The sequence below is a fragment of the Eptatretus burgeri genome, chromosome 5, assembly GCF_056783735.1.
Source record: "Eptatretus burgeri isolate ZD-2024b chromosome 5, Ebu_testis_v1, whole genome shotgun sequence".
In the NCBI taxonomy this organism is placed as follows: domain Eukaryota; kingdom Metazoa; phylum Chordata; class Myxini; order Myxiniformes; family Myxinidae; genus Eptatretus; species Eptatretus burgeri.
In genome coordinates, this window is record NC_140965.1 from 78,190,101 (window position 1) to 78,207,174 (window position 17,074).

A 17,074-nucleotide genomic window follows, 5' to 3' on the forward strand; every position below is an offset into this window, starting at 1 on the left:
TGTCAAGCCGGCCGTTCCTTTTAAACCGATGTTTGTAAGCCATAGCGATACAGCTGCAAGCAGTATGATTGACTTTCGTCACAGCGGATGTTGTTTTGTTGAAAAGAAAACTACAAATTGACATTCAACGCCATGTTTAAAGGTGATAATGTTTCACTGGAGTACTCGTTTGAGTCCTTAAGCCGTTTGGTGAGTGCTCGACAAGCTGCTTGGTTTGACCCATCTGTTGTTTAAATTCCCTCCGCATGACCGGCCCAGGTTTGCGTCTGTTTCAGTGTTCATGAAGCGGCGATTGACGTGTTCACGTTTGCTGTCCGCCATCTTGGAGTACCAACAAACAAAACGAAAGCACGTGTGCGCTGCATCATTGTATTTGTTAAACGAGGAGTTAAAATGTTGAATTTTTCTTCATTATTCTGTTGTGGTAATTGTGCTGACAGGAAGGATTGGTTGTCATATCCATAGACTGACGACGGCACAACAATCCAAGGGTTTTGACTTGGAGCCTTGACTTGCGAGTTATGAGGTGAGATGCATCAGTAGTTTAGGATAATGTATACATTACATGGATGCACCAGGCTGTCACATGGGTGATCTCAGTCGTGGGTCAGATAACAGCAATTTTTGAGAGGAATCGTGCAAATGATGATACAAGCATCAAATTTGGCACATTTGTTCTCCAGGGGATTCTAATCAAATCTGCCTGATTGGCCATTTGAAAATCCAAATTTTGAAAAATTTGAAAAAAAAAAAACCCCAAAAAGTCAAGATCACGAATCGATGTTGGATGCTGGCTGAGATTGGTGAATGTTTCAGAAACATCATCAAAGACGTTCCAAATCTTCCATGCAGTTTTCTTCCCTTTACCGCGGAATGCAGACACGACGTCACATCCAATGAACGCATGGAAGTATGGGATCCCTCTGGCTTTCTCAGGCCCTATTGCAGAAACTACCTCATGGACTGGAATCCATCGCACCTTGGCTCCTTGGCCAAAGGCAATCCACATGTTCTCAAGACCGAGTTCCTGTAAGGATGGCAGCACAGACATTGCTATGACTAGTACGTCCGTGTCATTAGCCTTAATGACAATGGACTTGCTACCATCCATCGTTGCATCCCTGGCGTGTACAAATATTCGAGTGTCAGCTTCTTCACGACAACATGGAGACACAGCATCCAGTGACTTCCTTGTGTTGCTAATGGCATCTTCTCCTTTTGTGACAATGACTGTGCTTGTCGTCTGTGCTTCACACATCTTTTCCGCAAGGAAGTGAAACAGCTCAGTCTTGTTGCTGTCATCTCGAAGAAAGCTTCTCCAGTTACTTGGGGTCTTACTGGTTCCTGTCACTTTTCTTCTGATTCCTTGCCCCCTTTTCGACCTTGCCTCGGACTTCAGACTTGACTTATTGTACACATCAAACACTACGTCCACCCTCTCGTACCTGGCACCATAGGATTCCACCTTTGGGATGATGTCTTCTTTAGCATAGTCATCAAATATTTTTGAAGTGCGTGGAGGTAGGGCATTGATAAGTGCTGAGCCATCAATGATGACTGCATCTCCCCTTGGTTCTCTGTCTGGGATGTTCACTTGCGCTTCAAGAATTTCAGCCAGCTGTGACTTCAAATTTATTTTTTCAACATTTGGATTTTCAAATGGCCAATCGGGCAGATTTGATCAGAAAGCCCTGCAGAACAGAAATGCCAAATTTGATGCTTGTATCATAATTTGCACGATTTTTCTACTATCTACTACACTACAGGACGACGCGCTGCTCTGGCGCATGCTCCCATATCTGACCGAACTGACTTGACCAGGGCGTGGTTAAGTAGTCATGTGACCCGCCCATGTTCTGATGCTGTGTTGTGCTCATGTCCGAATTAAACCTGTTCCCACTTCAGAGCCTTCCCTGTCCATCGAGTACATTACAGTGGCGACAAGGATGTCTTCATGCGTTGGCATATTGCGTGATTACGCAGTGGGAGATGATTGGGAAGTCGATACCAATCGTCTGTGGCAGTACTTCGTGGCAAACAAAATGGACACCGATGAGGACGCTGAAAGGCGGCGAGCTGGATTACTGACCGTATGCGGCGCCCCGACGTACAGCCTCATCAATGATCTTTTTGCCCCAGCCAAACCTTCTGACTAATCGTATGAAGAGCTCATCAATCTCGTGAAAAGACATTATCACCCCAAACCGGATAAGATCATCTCGAGATATAAATTTTATACCCACCATCGTCAAGATGGTCAGTCAGCATCCGAGTTTGTGGCCGATTTACGCCGACTCACCGAACATTGTGAGTTTACAAATAAACTCGAAGAGATGTTATGTGACTTTTTAATAATAGGCATCAATGACGACTCAATTCTGTGGAATCTCTACACTGAATCCGACCCCAATTTGGTTAAAGCCATGGAAAGAACGGCTGTGTGTATGCAAACTGTCGAGAGCCTGTGTGTGATCTCCAACAAGTCAAAAGTTATCCAGCAGGACGCATCGGTTAATAAGGTAACCTTTGGCTCCAAGCAAAAGTGTTTTCGCAAGCAACCAAATTCACCTCCACCTCCTGACATTTCTGAATCTACCCGGAAGGTTGGGGTAACTTGTTGGCGTTGTGGTAGTAATCTTCAAGTTTTCCAATGGTGGTACAGGGATGATACCTGGGACAACTGTGGTAAGCGGGGACACTTGAAGTGTCATTGTTCTAGAGCCAAGTCGAAGAACTTGACTCCTGCTTATCACATTTGGGTGAACCTCGCTGCAGCGGACGATAGGTCACAGAGCACAGCCTGCAGCCGAGAGTCAAGTGAGGAACTTTATGAGGTTTTCTCTGTTGGAGCAGAGCTCCGATGCTCCAATTATTATAGTTCATGTAACTATCGATAAGATCCCAGTGAGGATGGAAGTTGACACTAGTGCTTCCAGATCAATTATGAGCGAAAGCAAGTTCACCTCCATCTAACCTCTGAGAAAGGCTCCTGCACTCCGCCTGTATCTACTGACTTGAGAACATACACCAAGGAGGTGGTTCCTGTACTTGGCTCAGCTCATGTAACTGTAGGATATGGAAACAGCACTCATGTCCTACCACTACTGATAGTGTGTGGAGAAGGACGAACCCTCTTAGGCCGAGATTGGTTACGAATAATCAGACTTAATTGGAGTGACGTAAACAGAGTCTCCAACTCTGATGCTGGATATGATACTGTGTTCAACAAGTACCCTGGCCTGTTCGGCAATGGTGTTGGCACCATTGCAGGGCCCAAAGTGAGGATTCATGTTTCTGCAGATGTACAGCCATTGTTCCATAAGGCAAGACCTGTGCCCCACATGATGCGATCAATGATCGAATGTGAGCTTGACCGCCTGCAGAGTGAGGGCATCATCTCACCAGTCGAGTACTCCAACTGGGCGTCACTTATTGTTCCAACACTCAGAACAGATGGAACAGTGTGCATTTGTGGGGACTACAAAACGACGATCAACCGTTATTCAAAGCTGGATGGCTACCCTTTGCCAAAAACAGAGGATCTGTTCACCACTCTCATGGGTGGCCAGACATTCACGAAGCTTGACTTGACCAATGCCTATGCTCAAATGGAGCTGGATGATGATTCCACGCCCGATACATGCATCAACACTCATCGAGGACTCTACATGTACAACAGATGCACATTTGGCATATGCGCTCTGCTGCACCAATGTTCCAATGCAAGATGGAGACATTATTGAAAACTGTACCAAAGACAGTCACATTCTAGGACAACATACCAGTGACTGGCAACTCACAACATGAACACCTCGAGAACCTAAACGACATCCTCAATCGGCTGTCACAAGCTGGCTTTACACCTAAGGCATGAGAAGTAAACCTTTATGGCACGTGAAGTTGAATACCTGGGTTATCAAATCTCCTGTCAAGTCTTTTTGCCCTCTCTGAGCAAAGTTGAAGCAATTGTGAATGTACCAATGCCACAAAACATTTCCGAACTTCGTGCATCCCTGGGTATGTTGACCTACTTTGGTAATTTCCTGCCTCAACTAAGCACAACCGCCGAGCCTCTGCATCTTCTCCTCAGGAAAGGCGTTGTCTGGAAATGGGAAGCTGCTCAAACAAGAGTGTTCAAGGCTGTGAAAACCATGCTGTCCTCCTCGCCATTATTTGTACATTATGACTCATGCAAGGAACTTGTTCTCAGTTGTGATAGCTCTTCATATGGCATTGGGTGTGCGTTATTGCAAACAAATGGAACCGGTAATCTCCAGCCTGTTGCGAATGTATCACAAACCCTATCTGACACTGAACGTCGCTGCACTCAAGTAGAAGGAGAGGCATTAGCATGTGTCTGGGGCACCTCAAAGATGCACCAATATGTCTTTGGAAGACATATTACCATTGAGACTGATCACAAACCTTTGTTCGGTCTTCTGTGAGAAACCAGAGCCCTTCTGCCCACATCATCAGGTTGTGTACAACGTTGGGCGTTGACCCTTGCCGGTTATGACAATTCATTGGTTTACCACCTGGGTAAGGACATGTACTGTGCTGATGGGCTCATTCGCTTACTGCTTCCCATAACCAATCCCAGAACCTCCACAATCTGGCGATATCATTCATCTCACAGCTACCGTCATTCACGATGAGGCGCCCATAACCGCTAAGCAGATTGCTTGTGCTACCAATAGCAATCCAGATTTGTCACAAATTAAACGCTGTGTTATGTCGGGTAATCGGGCATCAATACTGGAAGGGGCGAAACCTGGGAGGTGGTGGTGGTGAAACCTGGGAGGTGAAATAGGTGGTGTCATCAGGAAGGATGAGCTCTCCGTTGATGCAGACTGCCTGCTTTGGGGTAGCCGAGTGATAATTCTGCCGAACCTCCATGGGAAAATTATCAGTGAACTCCACAATGCTCATCCAGGCACAGTTAACATAGAGGCTATTGCCAGAGCCCATGCTTGGTGGCCTGGTTTGGACAGTGACATTGAGTCCAGTGCACACCATTGTTACACTTGTCAAGCCCATGCCAAGACACCGCCACAATCTCCATTGGCCATGTGGTCATGGCCATCAAAACCATGATCCATACTTTCATTCGACCATGCTGGTCCATTTCAAGGGTAGCTTTTCCTTATCGGAGTTGATGCCCACTCCAAATGGATTGACGCTCTCGTGGTGCCATCCTCATCCTCTGCTGTAACAACTGAGGCTCTACGTACCATGTTCACACAAGATGGTATTCCAAACTCCATTGTATCAGACAATGGATCGTCATTTTCGAGTTCAGAGTTTCAGAACTGCTGTAATATGAATAGCATTAAGCACTACACATCTGCCCCCCACAAAGCTGCCAGTAATGTTCAAGCTGAACATGCTGTTCAGATCATCAAGAATGGTCTAAGCCATGTCAAGGAAGGCTCCATTCAATCTCTTCTCGCTTGTGTGTTGCTCAACTACCCCACCAGACCACATCAAACCATGGGTCGCTAACCTGCCAAGCTTCTGATGGGTCGTGAATTAACAACACGGTTATCATCAGTGCACCCAGACGTAACGGACGAGGTCGAGAATAACAAGTATCAACAGAAACGTAATCATGACCAAACGTCTGTTTTCCACAACTTCCAGATCAACGATCCTGGATACGTGTTGAACTCTGGATGTGGAACCAAGTGGTTATCTGGCATCATTATCGACAACATTGGTGAGATGATGTTTCTTGTGAAGTTGTGTGATGGCAGATGCATGCGTAAACATGTTGACCAACTCAGGTTACGTCATGGGGAGCCAAACATTGAACTGGCTCAAGTGCCTTTGTCACCCACTCCTGTCTTAACACCACCTGCGTTTGAACCTTAGGTGTTTCCTCATGAAAGCTTTTCACCCATCAATGTACCTGAACTCATTCTCGACCCTGTACCCCCTTATTGAGAAGCCCACAGCAGTTGAAAGGACAGTCCTCCCCTCGCCCTTAGAAGATTAGCTCATGTTTGTAATCCTCCTGAACATCTTGATTTGTTAAAAAGAAAAAAAAGGGGGGGGGAGATGAGATGTATCAGTAGTTTATGATAATGCATGCATACATGGGTGCACCGGGGTGTGGTTAAGCAGAGTCATGTGACCCGCCCATGTTCCAATGCTGTGCTATGCTGGGTTGTGCCCACATCCAAATTAAACCTGTTGTTCCCACTTCAGAGCCTTCATCCCTATCGAGTACATTTCATGAGGGATGTTCAAGAATGGATTCGGAATGATATTCTCACTTCCAAGAAACTGTGTGTGTGCGTGCGAATTGTTGTTCCATATCTAAACTGTATTGATGAATACTGCATCAGTGTTTTGAGTCTTAATTATTTTCAGGAAACGAAGTTTGCAACATTCATTAGTGGTACTGTCATGGTCAACTGTGAAATGGCTTCAAAGAAGAGGAATACAGAGAATTTCAAAATTAATGGACTGGATCCTTCGCATTCATATCAAGTTCGGATGGGCCCCCTTTATGTCTCATTTGCCACGAGAAATTCACCAACAACAAAAAAATCCAATCTCGAGAGTTTATTGGATTTTTTGTTTATTGGAAATTGGATTTTTAGAAATCCAATTTTCTAAAAAAAATAAAAACACAGTTTGCCAAAAAGTATCCAGTTGGAGATGCCAGAAAGAGAGCCATCGAGGAGCTGAAGCACAAAGCAGACTAAAGTAAGAACACATTCACTAAATGGATGAAATCACTGAGTAGCACAACTACCGCTAATTATGTGACGACTCGAGATTGTGAAACGAGGAAAGCCATTCACAGATGATGAATATATAAAAGAGTGCTTTATCAAAGTATCAGAGCAACTGTACAGTGATTTCAAAAACAAAATTGTTCAAAAAAAAAAAATCAGACATGCCATTGTCTGCAAAGACAGTGATGGACAGAACTGTAAAAATGGCAACAGACATTGCCAGTCAGCATATTAAGGACATTATTTCAGCTCCGGGTTTCTCTCATGCTTGTGACGAGTCGTGTGATGTTGATGACATTGCACAGGTTGCTCTTCTCGGCAGGTACGTGAATTCCAAAGGACCCCAAGAGGAGCTGATTGAATTGCTGCCCCTCAAACGCCAAACAAGGGGAGAAGATATTTTGTCAACTGCCGAAAGACGAAAGAAATAAGTACCAGCTATATCATCTCAGTCGCAACCGATAGGGCACCGAATATGAAAAAGGCACACAAGGGGTTTGTAACTTTGTTGCAAAAAACCCTTGATCATAATTTGCTATCATTTCACCTTACCATTCATCAAGAAGCACTCTGTGCACAAACGTTTCCACCAGAGATCACAGAAGTGTTGACCCTGGTTATACAAATCGTCAAAATAATGGCAAAAGGATTGAACCACCAGCAGTTCTGTGAGCTTCTTGAAGAGGTCCACTGTCAATATTCTGAACTTATGCACAACATGGTACGGTGGCTTTCCAAGGGAAGAGTGCTTGTGCGTTTTGGAGCCTGTCTGAAAGAAGTGAACGTGTTTATGCAGGAAAAGGGCTGTAAATATGCAGAACTTACAGATCCTCAGTGGCTACAGCGATTTCACTTCATGGTGGACATCGCCTCACTTTAAAATGGCCTTAACAGAAAGCTGCAAGGAAAGGGAAACACAGATCACTTGCTTTCAGAAGAGGTGCTATCATTTGAGTGAAGACTAGCATTGTTTTCGAGAGACATGGAGATAGGCTTGCCGGCTAATTTCCCATCACTGAAATAATTCAAACAGGAGACAAACTATGAACTTGACACCGAGAACCTAAAAAATGTGATACTGGGAATGCAAGAAGCCTTCGCAGGGCCATTTCAGGAATTGAGAAAGGAAAATGCAACTTTATCATTTGTGTTGAAATCCCTTGAAGCAGACACTTCTGCACTCAACTTTTCAGCATTTTCAGGAGTAGAATGAGCAGAACTAGAACTTGAACTGGCCTATTCGCAGGACAAGGACATGTAGAGTTCTAAATTCAGAGGCTTTTATTATTTTTTTTTGTATACCTTGTCGAGGCTCGTGTGAGAGCTAACACACAACGCATTGCAAGGGGGGATTGAGGCAAGAGGGGCGGGAGTGCGCAGGACAAAACAATGGAGAACAGAGACATTCGGAGATCTGTGGAAGGGAGAGGGATGGGGCGGGGAACATGGGGAATACAAGATGGACATTACAGGGACTTTCAGGAAGGAAAGCAGGGAATTTGAAGGAGGTGGGTTTGGGGTGGATTAACGGGGAAGAAAAGATGAAGGATTTGGATGGGGGACGATAAGAGGTGGTGGTGAACAGCTGTTTTGAAAGTCTGGAGGGAAGAATGGGATTGAATAGAATGAGGGAGTTTATTCCAAAGGCAGGAAAAAAGAGGAATGAAAGAGTGAAGGTGAGCAGTGATTCGTAATTTTGGTAGTTTTACCAGAAGGGGGTTGTTGGTGGACCTTGAGCGTCCTGCGGAAATGTGGTGGGGACAAATCTCAGCGAGAGCGGGGGGGGGGGGGCGAGGCTGGAGAGATTAGTCTCTTCCTCCGCTCCATCCGGTTCTTCTGACCACGTACTTGTCAAAGTGGACATCTCTCTGGCTATTATCAGAGAACCACCTCACTGCCATCGAGTCTGGCATTTCACTCAAGCCGACAGGCAGGGTCTCCAAGGAGCCCTCAAACTTATAGACTGGTCTCCTATCGCTATCACTCTCCAACATCAACTTTCAAAGAATCTTGCTCTCCCTCATGCAGAAATTTACCCCCTCTCATCTTCAGTTGTCCTACCCTTTCTCCCACCCAGGGTTCACTGAAGCTTGTGGCGAGGCAGTTATCCTGAAACAACTTGCCTTTGCCTTATGGAAAGCAAACCCAACTGAGGGTAATCTCAGTTCCTTCCATAAAGCTCAGAACAAGTGTGTATCTACCCTCAGGAGAGCCAGAAAACAACATCTTTCTCAGCTCAAGTCTGAAATTTCAAACCTCTCTCCCTCATCAAAATCCTGGTGGCATCTAATCACCTGTTTCTGGTGTATTTTCCCCTTCCATCCCCTCCCTTACCTCAAATGGCTGCACTGCTTACCTCAAATGGCCGCACGTGAAAAGGCTGAATGCCTAAACTCGGTGTTTGCATTGAAATCTTGTGTCCAAAACCCATCGCTTTCTCTACCCACCTTATTCAGTCGCACCAACGGTCCCTGAACTCTGTGTCCTTTTCTCCTGACAAGGTGGAGAGCTTGCTTTCAAACCTCGACTCAGATTCTGCAACCGGTCCAGACGGCATCAGCCCACGTGTCCTAAAAACCTGCTCCTCTGCTCTTGCTCACCCTCTCTCGAAACTCGAAAATCTCGAAAGGCACAGATCTACCAAAATGCATGGTCTGAAAAAACAAGACCAAAGCGTATTTGAAGTTTGGAATTCTTTACTGGAAACCTGTAGTAACGTGAAGAGATATGCATTTGACATTCTGTCCATCTTCGGATAGACTTACCTGTTCGAGTAAGTGTTTTCAAGTATGAATTTCATACAAAGCACACCGAGAAACCAATTAAACGAGGTGAGTTTAAAGTCTTGCTTGAAAATGAAAATGACAGCACACTGTCCAAACATCGAACGACTCTCCAAAGAAACTCTACAGCAGAAATCACATAAAACTAGAAGGGCACTCGGTGGAGCGCATACATCCGCCACTCAATGCCTGATCCAGTAGAACATATCAGATCCAAGAAATTTTCGAATTATCATGAATATGTATATATATATATATAAAACATATCGTTTTTGGCCCCATCTCTCAATGGTGAAGAATCACTTTAACAATTTAAAAATTCTGTTATCTGGACATGGATTTGGATCTTCACCAAAACTGAATCAATTCGTCCTTGTCACATACCCAACCTGTCCACCAAGTTTTGCGGAATCCATCCTTAACTTTTTGAGATATCGTTGTTGCCCCATCTCTCAATGGTGAAGAATCACTTTAAAATTCTAGTAGCTGGATGCAGATCTTCACCAAAAAAAACATCAGTTCGTCATTGTCACACACCTAACCTGGCCACCAACTTTCATCCGAATCCGTCCACAACTTTTTGAGATATCCTGCACACAAAAACACAAACAAACAGGTGGCAGAGGTCAATATGGGTAAGCTGAGTGAATGCGCCAAATAAAATTTAATGGCCCCTTTCATCGATACCAACTCAAACATGTATTGCATTACAAATCATTGTGGGTGTCTTTGTCCTATTATTCAATTATTGATATAAGGTTTACGTGCATTGCGGCTCTTTAGATATCGTGTTTTTGACCAAATTGGAAAAAAATTGGTTATTATTATTGGTTGGGTCGCCGGCCACTGACCTAAAGGCTCCTTTGTTCACCGCTGTTATGTCTGGGAACGTGGCGTATATAGGGCCACACGGCACTGAAAATTCCATGAAACTTAAAAAGAAGAGCATCTCTCGTTTTCTATATTCAGCGAAGCGTCGGGGTTCATACACGTCTTTATGATGCAGCAGTGATAAATGAGCGACTTTGTAAGGTGTTGTGAATGACGAGGTATTACGTACACAGTTCAGTCACCTTTACTACGTACAGTGTTAATTCACAGGCAAAAAAACCCAAAAATCGTGTGTGTGTTCGTTCAGTCCCATGATACGGTCCAGCATTAATTCACGGGCAAAGGATAATAATAAAAGAGTGTGTGTGTGTGTGTGTCATTGGTTGTTCTCCTTATCCCCATTTGCTGGTTTCAGGAGGTGAAACGGAGTCCTCCCTGGAATGAAAGTATCCATCTCCGCTTCTGTTAGGGATCATGGTTCAAAGACCAAGCTGTTGGAATTTTGTTGGTCTCAGAGTGTGTGTGTGTGTGTGTGTGTGTGTGTGTGTGTGTGTGTGTGTGTGTGTGTGTGTGTGTGTGTGTGTGTGTGTGTGCGCGTGTGTGTGTGTGTGTTCAGTTACCTGCACTACCCCGCACTGCAGTACACAGTTCACGCTGCACACACTGTCACTCTATTAAACATGATTAAAAATATATCCTATTTTCCTTTGTAAAAACTAGTCGATTGATCAAAGCACAAAGTTCAAGCTCCGCAGTGTCATGTTGTTGCCTCTATCATCTGGTCTGATGAAAAACTTTTTTTTTAACGCGAGATCACATTGTTTTCCTTTTTTGTGCGATCTGCTTTCATTTAGGATGTTATTTAATTCCATTAGGAGTTTCGAGTGATGTTATCTTCTATATAAAAGTGAATGAGACGTTTGTTTGTGATGCTACTCCTCTGAACTCCCAAGGTTAATCACGCTGAAACTTGATGGGTCACATTTTTTTAACCACGATACATCTTACTCGAAGTTTTAAACGGTAATTTTCTCACAATTCATAACTTATAAATACAAAATTACCCCCGTGTGGGGGTGACGGTCATCTCTATAACACCACAAGTTCTCAATGTTCAGTTATGACCGAAGACTACTGTGCAGTTCGAACTGCACAGTTTGGTTAAAGATGACTCGGCATTTTGGCACGACGCACACAAAATTATATTTTGAAAATAAATGCCGACGTTTGCATTTCAGGTTTTGAAACTTTTGCACCTTCGGCGGAAAATGTAAAAATATAAAAGGCTAAAAATGTGTTTTATATTTATATTTCATTTCTCCTTCCTTCCTTCTTTGCGAATCGCATCAGCGTTTTTGGCCATCTTCCAGGTTATGTGGCGGCCAAACGGGACAGAAATTCAAAAATCTGTCCAGTTAGATACAAGATAATATTTTTTACTATCATAATCAATAAACAGTTGCCGAATATCTTGTAGAATGGCAGACTAGATAGGTTTTGAAAATGGCGATTTTTATAACTTATGTGACCTCGTCCCTGACCTTGAACCCAGACAAAAGTTATATCCTTGTGCAACACTCATCGACCTCTACCCACATCCTAAGTTTCATCAAGATCGGAATGAAAAATTGTGGACGGACGGATGGACGGACATTTGGTCCGGCTTTATTCGGTCATCTCGGTAGAGATGACCTAACAAGCCACCACCTGTCGTGGGGTGGGAGTCCGGAGAAGGGTGGGGTGTGAGGAGGCAGGGGGACGGGTGGGATGATGGACCTAGCGTTACCCTGCAACGCTGGGTAACTTTGAGTGTGTATATATATATATATATATATATATATATATATATATATATATATATATATATATATATATATATATATATATATATAGTTACAGTTCTCGGAACCGTATGCATTCAACAGAGAGTTGTCCCGAGTCAGTTATTCCATTAATATACGTGCAGTTAGATCCCTACCTTTTGTCTGGTGTGACAGCAGGGAGTGCGTTGTGATGGGTTATAAGTTAGGATTAATAAACCATTTTTCCCCTTTTATTTTATTCCCTCCTTTTTCTGAGGTAAATTCATCTCGCTTGCTACCCTCGTTTCGCTGGCCACAGCGTACCACCGCCTACCCACTGTATCCGGAGTCTCGTTTTCTGAGGCAAAATCCCGACATTCGCTATGGAAGCCGCATCGGCATCCACCTTCCCAAACCCAGACACGCGTGGCATGGGCGGGCCAAACTAGCGTCTGGCCAAAACCCCGCCCAAAAAGGCGGACCACATGAAGGCCCGGTCCAATCGGGATGCTCGGATCGGACGATGACGTCGGTTTCGCCATGACTCCTCTCCGAGCTCCGTGATCTATAAAGTACGGAGCAATCCTCAGAGTTGGAGCGAAGTTGGGGTGGCTGGAAAGGAAGAAGTCGGTCGGAGTTGTTGGATGCGAAGGTATTGAGTTGAATGGGTAGGTTGTTGTTGTGAGAGGCCTTGGAAGGAGAAGTGCGAAAGGGAATTGAAGGAGTTGTTGCGAAGGTGTTCCGGCTGCTTGGCTCTGCTTACGTCTCACCACGACGGCCAGCCGACTGGTCCCCACTGACACATCCTTGACCAAGCTTCTTGTCTGGTCCTGCGACTGCTCAACTCTCGCCATTTTGGACTTCGCTCTCCTCCACTCAAGCTCCTGCTGCAGACACGATTACCATACGTGCGGCTGTGGACCGAATTGCACAGCTTTTGTGGGGTGCCGCACCACGGAGCATCCCTCCCCCAAAACGCTCGGGTACCAAAAACTGTGACCTCAACTCCCTCCCTCCCTGGCTGCAAAAGTCCTTTGCCTTTCATTGGGTTTATTTTGTCTGAGTGTGTGTCTGAGTGTGTTGGCGCCTGTCTGTTAGATAAGCCGGTATAAGATCTTCATTGTTGTGATTGTTATTGCTTTTATTAATTTTGCGTCAAATCTGCACTGTCTGCTTTTGTATGTTGCTTGTATAATTGTCGCACCCCACACCTCTCTCATCTTTCCCTGCATTACATCCCCAATAAACCTTTTGTTGTGCCACATGCTTTTCCTCGCTTATTGTAAATAAATAATAATTGTAGAAATGTTCCCAGCTCACCTTTGTCTTTTCCTCCATTGGTCCAGCATGGTTCGGATCTAAGTTTAGCCGGGTTTTTATTCACAACAATCTGTTCCTTCTAGCCGGTACTAGTGTGTACTAGGTGCGGTGGGACGCAAGAAGCACGCGGGCCACCATCTACTCTGCTTTATTGCGCAGCCGGAAGCACAGTTCTGCCACCCCTAGCGGGCGAGGCATGATATACGAAAACCCAATCACGTGACACAGCACACTCCTCCCCTCGTAAAATGACCCGTCACATAACGAACGGATAATCACAACATGACCATCAGAAACCCATCAACACTCATAATCCTCCAAGTACCGCGGCCGCACCCTGACCCGCCTCGGACGGGCAGCGCTACCAGACAGCCCAGGCTCATACGCCTCCCGGCTCGGTCGAGGTGACATCCTCGCCGGACTCGCACTTTCCGCAACACCAGCTACCCCCGACTGCCCAGCCTGCTCGACGTCCCCGGGTAGGACGGCATCAGGCGAAGACCCCCTCGGCGCTGGCCCAGCCAGTCCCGGCGATACAACGTCAGGTGCCGGCGAGACTACCGGTGGGGGCCCTGCAACGTTCGGCTCGGGGAGGTGTGGGGGGGTGACGCTGAACAGCGATCATGCATCTGGTCCACGTGCCGCTTCCACACACCCTACCATCAGTCCGCACCATGCAATTCGCCGGCCCCAGCACCCCAGAGACCACCGCCGGCACCCATTTGGAACCGTGGAAATAATCGCGTACCATCACCCGCTGCCCCACCTCGAAGCTGCGCAGCCGCGTCGGACGCGACATAGCCCCACTCACCGACCCTCCAGGTCGCAGCAAATCTAGCCTGGACCGCAAAGCCCGTCCATAGAGACGAATAGCAGGTGAGTCACCCGTGACAGGATGAACTGCGTTCCTGTAATGGAGCAAAAAAACATCGACCACCGTCTGCACAGGTGCAACACCCCCCCTGCGCAAAGCCCGCTTCAACATCTTGACAAACGACTCAGCTTGGCCATTCGTCTCAGGATGATAAGGTGCGGACCTTAGATGTCGAATACCATTCTGGCGCATAAATTCATCAAATACACCCGCGATGAACTGCGGACCATTATCAGAGACCAGGATCTCCGGCAACCCTTTATTAGCAAAGATCGTCCGCAGCTTCTCTACCGTAATGTTTGCTGATGTATGCTGCATTACTACCACCTCCGGCCATTTAGAGAATGCATCAATCACAATCAAAAACATCTTGCCATTAACCGGCCCCGCAAAATCTACATGGACCCTCTGCCAAGCTCGGTCTGGCACAGGCCAGAGACCCGAAGCTCGACGCGGGTTATCAGCATCTGTCTGGCACGTGGTGCAACGCTTAACCAATTGCTCAATGTCTTTGTCCAACCCCGGCCACCACAACAGGCTACGAGCAAGACTCTTGGTCTTCACGATGCCCAGGTGACTGGCATGCAGTTCTTCCAAACACCGCTGCCTGAACCTCGATGGAATCACGGTCCTCATTCCCCACATTATGCACCGTTGGACCAACGACAGCTCCGCTGCGCGTGACGTGAAAGGTTGAAATGCCGGTGTCGAAGGTAGATCGCTCCAATTCCCCGTAGAAATCGCCTGGACGACACGGGCAAGCACCGGATCACGAGCCGACTCCACCGCGACCTGCCTGGCCGTGACCGGCCCGCTCTGGACCTGGTCTAGCGCAAACACGTCGACCCGGTCGCCCAGCTCAGACGCAGGTGGACCCTCCGCACACGGCAAGCGTGAGAGCCCGTCGCAGTTAGCATGCTTCTCGGTGCTTCGGAACTGAATATCATAATCGTAAGCACCCAGAAACAGACACCACCGCTGTATTCGCGCGGCTGCTACCACCGGCACTCCGCGTTCGGGTCTCAGGATGAATTGAAGTGGTTTGTGATCCGTCTGTAAAATGAAATGCCGTCCCAGCAGATATTGATGAAACCTCCGCACACCCCAGACGATGCTGAGAGCCTTCCGTTCGATCTGGGCATATCCGCGCTCTGCTGTGGACAGGGTCCGGGATGCAAAACAAACAGGCCGCTCGGAACCATCGTCCATCCTGTGGGAGAGCACTGCCCCGATGCCATATGCAGAGCTGTCGCATGCCAATAGGAGCGGACGCGCAGGCTCGTAGTGCACGAGGACCGTATCCTCTGTGAGCAGCCGCTTGACGCGGTCGAACGACACCTGGTGTGCAGGCCCCCAAGCCCAGCGCTCGTCCTTCTTGAGCAACCGCGTCAACGGCGCAAGTTGTGAGCTGAGCCCGCGCACGAACCTTTGGTAATACTGGGCCATGCCAATGAACGCGCGCAGCTGCGTCTTGTCGCGAGGTGGTGGCATGCGCTGAATCGCCTCCACCTTCCGAGGACCTTTCAACAGCCCCTCCGGCGTGATGATGTGCCCGAGGTATTCCAAGCGCTGCTTGAAGAACGCGCACTTGTCCCTGTTTTAAGCGCAGGCCGCACGCTTCAGCTTTGTCAGCACTCGGGCAATGTTCGCCAGATGCTCGTCCGCCGTTTTCCCCGCAATGAGTACATCGTCCAGGTAGGTCTGAGCGGGCAGGCCAATGCAAACCTGATCCATGGCTTTCTGCCACAAAGCTGGAGCCGAAGCAATCCCAAAACAGAGTCGGGTATATCGATAGAGTCCTTGACACGTGTTGATTGTTAAAAGCTCGCTACTCCCGGGATCCATCGGCAGGTGAAAATATGCATCACGCAGGTCTAGCTTCGTGAAGTATCGACTCCCCGCCAATCGCGCATATATTTCATCGATTGACGGCAATGGATATTGCTCCACGCTGAGCCCCGGGTTAACTGTGGACTTGAAGTCCCCGCACAATCGGACGTCTCCATTCCGTTTCAGCACCGTGACAACCGGGGTGGCCCAATCCGAGCATGACACCCGTTTGATCACTCCACAGGCCTCCAGCCTATCCAGTTCACCCTTGACCTTGTCCCGCAGGGCATACGGCACCGGACGCGGTTTACAAAACCGAGGAACCACCCCCTCCTTCAAGAAGAGTTTCGCCTCCATGCCCTTGAGTTTCCCAAGGTCGCCTCTAAACAACCGTTGATGTCTTTGAAGAATCTCCTCCAACTGATCCTCCCACTGGCTCGGCACGGGTTGCACAAGGTTAACTGCGGCCCAGTCTAGCCTGATGCGGGCCATCCAATCTCGGCCGAGGAGAGACGGCCCCCTCCCCCGCACGACGTACACCCGAAGCGTGGCGACCTGGCCTCGGTACCGCACCGACACGTCTGCCATCCCGACTGGCGTTATCTTCTCGCGGGTGTACGTGAACAGCGTGAGGTTTGACCTGATAAGCCTCAAGCCGTTGAGTCTACGCGCGGTCTGTTCGCCAATGAGCGACACCGCTGCTCCCGTATCGACCTGGAACGTGATCGGCGTTTTGTTCACTTCGACTTCCACCGTCATCGGGCGCGCCGTCGCCGGGCCAACTGAACCCAGGCTCAACACCGGCCGCTGGTTCCGCCCCGAGTCGCGTCGCACATCGCCGTCCCCGACTTTAACGGTGGCCGAAGCCCCACGGCACACACGCGCCAAATG

At 47.4% G+C, this 17,074-nt stretch overlaps 1 long non-coding RNA gene across 1 annotated transcript; it reads left to right on the plus strand.

The window, feature by feature from the left end:
- The first annotated feature begins 59 nt into the window (after positions 1-59).
- LOC147026757 (uncharacterized) lies at positions 60-6,196 on the plus strand. The gene is made up of 3 exons (XR_015058495.1): positions 60-189; positions 441-526; positions 5,641-6,196. It is a non-coding gene; the product is annotated as an uncharacterized LOC147026757 (long non-coding RNA).
- Positions 6,197-17,074: the final 10,878 nt, after the last annotated feature.